Raw genomic sequence first — 6,741 nt, 5'->3', positions numbered from 1 at the left:
TTTTAAAGGACCGGACGTAGATTCAGGTTTATGGAAAGTCGCTTGAGTTTCCCTGTGGCAGAAGCCTTTGCGGTCTCTCAGAATGTTTTATCTCCCCAGATGGGTTTTGGAAGTGTGCATGGTGTCCCAGTAGAGAAATTGACTGGAAATTGTGCACATAAGGCTTCAACATGTCTTTGTCTGGCTTTTGAAAGTGGTGGCCAGAACAGTCCCGCAACATGGGGCTGGATTTGTGTGTAGTCGGTGGCTGCACTCTGCCATAGCTTGTGGGCCCGAGAGTGTCCCGGGAGCAGGGTTGTTTCTGCCTTGATTTATCTGTCTGCTTTTTGTCTGCCATGGAAATAATGTGTATTTTATCTGAGTCATTGGAGTTTTGAGTCTTTTTGTTGATGGTTTAATCTAAAGCCTGTTTATGGCTGGATTAAATAATACATCTTTTTAGGATATAGATGTAGATGGTTAGCAGACTTCACATTTTAATCACTTTTAGTATAGCTCTCCCTCTAATTTTTTTTTGAGACTCGAGGTCTGATCATTTATTTGTTACCCTTATAGACTTATTTTTGACTGGACTCAGACTTAGAAGTAGAAGCTCTCAGCGAGGACAGCCTTCGCCTCTTGGGAATCTGTTCCTGGCGCTATTCTTTGGCTTCCTTCATTCTCTTGGCCAAAAGTTTAGCATATTCTGCAGCTTCCTCCTTGTTTTTCTTTGTTCGTTGCTTCTTCAGAGCAATACGCCAGCGTTTGTGTTGCAGGACACGTGGAGTCACAAGACGCTGACTCTTGGGTGCCTTGGTCCTGGGCTTCTTACCTTCTTTGTTTAAAGGCTTTCTGACAACGTACTGGCAGACATCATCTTCTTTAGAAAGATTAAAAAGAAAAAGTTTTCGGATTCTGCTAGTTCTTTCAGGTCCCAACCGACAAGGCACAGTAGTATCTGTCAGTCCAGGAATATTCTTCTCTCCTTTTTTTACAATAACCAAGTTAAGAACACTCAGATTGGCATCCACAATGCATCCTCGAACAGATTTGTGCTTCCTCTCTCCGGTTCTCCTTGGTGTATAACAAGAATGCCCCTTACTCAACAGCAGGTGCACTCTGCCATGGGTCAGGACACCTTGTTTCATGGAAAAACCTTGTTTGTCATTGCTGCCACTGATTAGGACCACGTAACCCTTCCACTCTTCACCCAGGGCATCGGCAGCCACTTCCGTGGCCATGCGCTTCTCATAGAAGGTCCGAAGCTTGCGTTCATCGTCCACTTGGATGAGTTTCTGGCAGCGGGTGGCAGGGAAGGAGATATTCAGCTTCATCTTCGCACAGCCGACCGCCTAGGAGGCGCCACGAAAAAGAGCTCCCCCTCTAATTTACATGCCTTTTACTGAACTTCACTCTCATTTTCTAATAATCCACAGCAAGTCTCATTTTCTTACATCTGTTCAATTCATGATTTATATAATTCTTCTGGCTTTTGTGGACATTTGAGTTTCTAACTCTTGGAGACAATCTGTATGGACATTTTTCAACGTTCACACATGGTCCCTGAGTGTCAATAGCATGCTTTCTTTAGCATTCCACAGCCTGGATGTGGTAAATTAGACCCGATCCCCTGGGGACCAAGAAGGAATGAATGTTAGGAGCACTGCGTGGCTGAGACTGTCTTGATATCGGAGACAAGATCTAGCCTAGGTTTGCAGAGGGAGCAGATAAGAAGACCAACTTGGCCGGGCAAGTGAGGTGAAAGAAAATGTGCTCTAGCGCAAAGAGTGGAAGAACCCAGGGATTTCTCTTCACTTGACTTTTTATTTGATGGGATACTGGTTAATGAACCCCGAGAGTTCAGCCCTTTCAGCTCCTTCAACCAGTATGAAGTGAAAAAAGTTGATTTTATAAGTGGAAAGAAGTGACATTTTTCTTATCAGAGTTTCTATTCATCTTGCCTCTTGTCACAGAGCTTTAGGAAAGACTGTAACGTGAGGAAAACCTTAAGCAGAGAAAGGTTGGCAAGGCTCAGGTTGTGGGATGGTCTAATTGTGAGGAGCTATGGCTAGGAGCAAAGGGGGGACCTTCCAGCTGAAGATGACAGGGGCGTGAGCAGAAGGGTGAAAACTGGGGACTGAACGTTGCGTCAGGATTAGTAGACATGACAAAAAAATCCCAATATCACCAAGTGAGGCCCCCAGTCTTGTGGAAGCACAACTAAGAGCAATCAAAACAGCAGTTTAACAAAACCATTGGCATGCAGGCATCTGTCTAGCTTCCTAGAGACTGAGGAGCCTAAAGAAGGAAGCAGCCCATGGAAGAGTGGTGTCAAGTGGGCTGCAGTGTTAGAATGGTCTAGATTCAAGAGTAATGCTTCTCAAAATGTGTTTCAAAATTACCAGGCGTGTTTGCACATAGTGCAGATTCTGGGCCTCCTACCTAAAATGAAGTAAGCAAAAGTATTCTGGGACCAAGAAACTGGATACAAGCACTGCGGAGCAGGTTAGCCAGAGGGCACATGGCCACTCTGGGGATGACGTATGGACACATTCACAGTGCTCCTAATGTGTTCCAGGCATGGTACTAGGTATTTGGTGGCAGAAGGTCCTGTGTTATTGACAGTACAATAAAATAAGCAAAGAGTTTTACTATAATAGAGCAAGGGTTTCTGTAGTAGAAGACCTAGTCGAGGATGCCGTGGGACTCCGGCTAGAGATGACGGAGGAAGGAAGCTCTACAGAGCAGACCACTGCAGCATTCCAAAATACAAAGAAGTATTCCGAAGCAGGAGTCAGTCCCAGAGGGCACCAGGTGGAGGGAGTACCCAGGATCTGGAAGGAGCGCTGGACCATGAAAGCAGATTCCAAACAGTGGCATGAGGCAGAACGCCTGTAATGTCAGGATATCGGGGTCAAGAGTCTTGTGGGGATTAGTGGAGTGTGGCAGAGGAGGTGCCCTGTGACCATGCTTGATTCAGGCTTGTGGGAAGGCTATGGATGTGAGCCGGGAGGCCAACTCCGTAGGTAAGCAAAACCAAGAGCCTTTAGAAAATATTAACTTTTCTAGAGGTATGGAGGGCTGTAAAGAGTCTAAGCCAAGGCTTTCTCCTGCGGAGGATGCTGTCAGCGGGATAATTTGACCAAAGACCCCCCACCCCCGCACCACCAAGAACAAAACCTGAATGGAAACACGGAAGGGTTGATGGAGTAGTGAAGCCACAGGGTGAATCAGTGGGGATCCAGAGCGGCACGAAGAGTACGGGAGTCTGTTCTGGCAAGCCTGAAGATGAAGTGCAAGGCAGTGTCAAAGCTCCAGGCCGGGCTGCTTCCTTCTAGGAAGAGGCCATACTGGCCACATCCTTAGGCTTGGAAGGACTTCCTTCAGGAAGCACCCTGCTGCTAGTCCTCCAGGGGGCGCTGCTTATCCCCGCGCAGGGCGCGCTCCTGCCCACTCTCCAGGCTCTCCACGCACTGTTTTTCTGAGTTGCTCACCACCAGTTTCCTGGTTTGAACTAAGGCTCTCAAGTGAGTGACATTTTCCTCCATGTTCTCTCTTGCTTTGAAATAATTTTTAAACTTAGAGCAATCTCGTAAAATTAGCAACATGAAGTGGGGGTTTTGTTTGTGGCTTGTTTTGATTTTGAAGGGTTGGTGATCGTGGTACCCAGGCACACAGGCTCTGGGATATTGCAGCATGTCTTTGTGATGCTCTGTAACATTCTCCTCAAAGGCATGATGCCGCCATCAAAGTCAGGAAATTAAGGTTAAGTCATTATTACCATGCAATTTCCCAGCCTTTTCAAGTTCTTCTAATGACCTCCACAGCACAGAGTCCGGGGATCCTGTCTCCTACCTCTCTCATCTCTTTCCTCCCCGGTGAGTCTCTTCAGCTTATCTTGACTATTGCAACCCTGACCCTTTGGGAGATTACAGGGGAATTTTGAGATTATACATTTATTTCTCATCAAACCTTCATATGACAGTTTTATCACCTGCTAATACTTCTTAGTTCATTCAATTACTACTACATTCTCATTCAGGTGCTTTCCTAGCTCATCTATTTTTTTTTTATTTACATTTATATTTATCACTTATTATACTATGAGTGCTAACATCTTGTTTTCATTTATTTGTCTGGTGAATTTATGTATTAGCCAGTGGATTATAATTTAGAGATAAGTATTAATTGTGCTACTAAAATAATTCCAGATTTGACTGGTGGAACCCCCTTCAAGCTGGCTTCTATGCCCCTTTGACACATAGCCATTATCCTTAGAGAACATCCTTACTTCATTATAATATGATGCTTTGGAACCATAATTTACTTTTTGTATTCTAGCTGCCCCCATCTGTTCACACACACACACACACACACACACACACACACACACACACACACTTCTATACCCCTCCATATAGAGACTAATACTTTCAATTCTAGCTCATCACGTTTCTAGCTCTCTTATGTGTAAGAAACCTGGTTTCAAGAGTCCTTACAGGTTATTAGATCATATTTAGTTATTGAACCAACCCTCCTCACACATAGTCAGTCTTCTGTAGCTACCAGTTTCTCCCACCTCTGCTGCAAGCAAGTATGGTCCTCTCTCATATTTTAATCACCTAATTCTGTCTGATCCCCCACCGAATGGACTCCCTTGAGAGCTAGCTCAAGCTCCAAAGCTCCTGTCAGATTATCCCATCTCACAAATCTATACAAAATCCCTCTTCTTGCTGTCAGTTCCTGGTGGGTGAGATAGCCTAGGCCTTTAATCCCAGCACTCAGGAGGCAGAGACAGGCCAATCTCTTGGCGTTTCAGGCCAGCTAATATACCCAAGTAAGAGCTTGTCTCAAAGCAAACAACAACAAAAATATTTTTTAAAAATTGTTCTTTTCATTTAAACTCCAATGTCTGTTGTCCATGACAGCAACTTCCCCTTCACACAGATGTCTGTCTTGTTTGCTCCACATAATGGCTGTTGGACCAAATTACTTAAGAAAGTAGGAAGGTATTCAGGAAATGTTGGACAGAAGCAGGGCAGGTAGCAAACTGTGTTACCTCGTTGGAGAAAATTAGAAAAAAAGAGTAGGAGCAGATGACCACAAAGGTCTGTATATTTATTTAGGGTCACCATGGAAGAAGCAAGGAAGACAGAGGCAGATCTCCTATCTGCAAGGGGATGGGGATGGGGAGGGGAAGCAGCTGTCAGAGGAGAGGCAGCTGAAGACTGCGGGCAGGGGAGGAGGGTTGTGGTAGATGCTCTGGCATCAGTTACTGCAGGTGAAGCAGTACTGTTCAAGTGTACTGTTCAAGATGGAATTGAGAGATACTCAATATGTCCTTTGAATAGAAATGATCCCAAACTGTTCTTAGTAAATATCCAGGTTATTCTGGGCCTTCGTGAACATGGCAATTTCCTCAAAGCAGGATTTAGGAAATCTGAGTCATAAGACCCATTATTGTGCAAATTTCTACAACAAAGCAAGATACATTTATAAACATCGCATTGAAGCTCCAGGAAGGGTAAGCAAAAAGGGTTTCAGTGCATGAGGAATAGTGCGTGCAAATTAGCCACACAGTGCCCCGTTATTAACCAAGGTGTACGAAATGCCATTAACAGTTTCTGATTTGGTGAATCTTAAATATTATATTTCAAGACTAGAAAAACTACTCAAAAATTTCCCTTAGGTCACTTCCATTTTAATTATTTTAGCTTCTCAGATGTGAATTTCTTTGCTATTGAATGTCTGAGGGATTTAATCTTCTTGCTGGAGAGAGAATATGATAATAACACATGAACCAATGCCAGCTGTTCTGAGGCTACAACCTACAGTCAGATGAGCTTAAATCTTCCTGGTACCATGCGATCTTCTCTGGCTCATGTACAAATCATCTCTCATCAGTCTTCTCAAGATTGTGTGATGACTTGAGTTAGTTCGCCCCTAAGTTTCCAGACATTTCTAGTAGTTCCAAGAAATGTCAGTTGTGTGAAGTAGCCGGCTCCAGGAAAATCTTATGATCCTTCTAGAACAGTAATAAAAATATGACTAGTGAACTCTTCTTTCAGAGATGTTAAGGTTTTTAAGGAATTAATTTCGTCTCTTACATTTTGATGTTTGTTTCTATTTAAATATATGACATTAAATTTATAACTAATGAGATTTCTAACAGCTTAATTTTATGTTCTTTTTCTGCGTTATAAGAATAAAACTATGTTATTAAAAGAAAGGAAACAGTTTAGCTGCCTAGCCATACCCGAGGGCTGGCCAGGAGTCAAGATAATTAGTCTTAATTAGCATCTGCTTTAATTTCCATTATTTTTCCAGCTGAAGAAAATGTAGAAATGTTTGAACATTGATAAAATTAACTGTTTCAATCTAAACTATGAGTTCTTTGTATCACATAGATATTTTTTAAAACACCCTAAACATGGGTCAAAGAGTTTCTGTGTCTGAGTACATAAAAATGTTCTAAAAGTAGAGTTTGTAGCAAATCACTCGTAAGAAAAATCAAAATACAATGGCAAGGAAGGATATCATGTCAACAGACTTGGGACAGTGAAGAATGTCATGTCAACAGACGACGTGGGAGGAAATTGAGACAGGGAACTAAGACTCACCCCGACACAGAAGTAGAAGTAGATAAGATGCTGGGGCTGAAGACAGAAGAAAGGACACTTCCTTGCCTGTGAGTCCACCATCCACGGCAGTCATCACTTCCTTGCCTGTGAGTCCACCATCCACGGCAGTCATCACTTCCTT

General features: G+C 43.3%; 1 pseudogene; it reads right to left on the bottom strand.

Moving 5' to 3' along the window:
* Window positions 1-524: 524 nt before the first annotated feature.
* Window positions 525-1,350, bottom strand: LOC101981968 (annotated as a pseudogene).
* Window positions 1,351-6,741: the final 5,391 nt, after the last annotated feature.

Source organism: Microtus ochrogaster, unplaced genomic scaffold (assembly GCF_000317375.1).
Source record: "Microtus ochrogaster isolate Prairie Vole_2 unplaced genomic scaffold, MicOch1.0 UNK11, whole genome shotgun sequence".
Classification (NCBI taxonomy): Eukaryota; Metazoa; Chordata; class Mammalia; order Rodentia; family Cricetidae; genus Microtus; species Microtus ochrogaster.
This window is presented reverse-complemented; position numbering and strand designations above follow the sequence as displayed.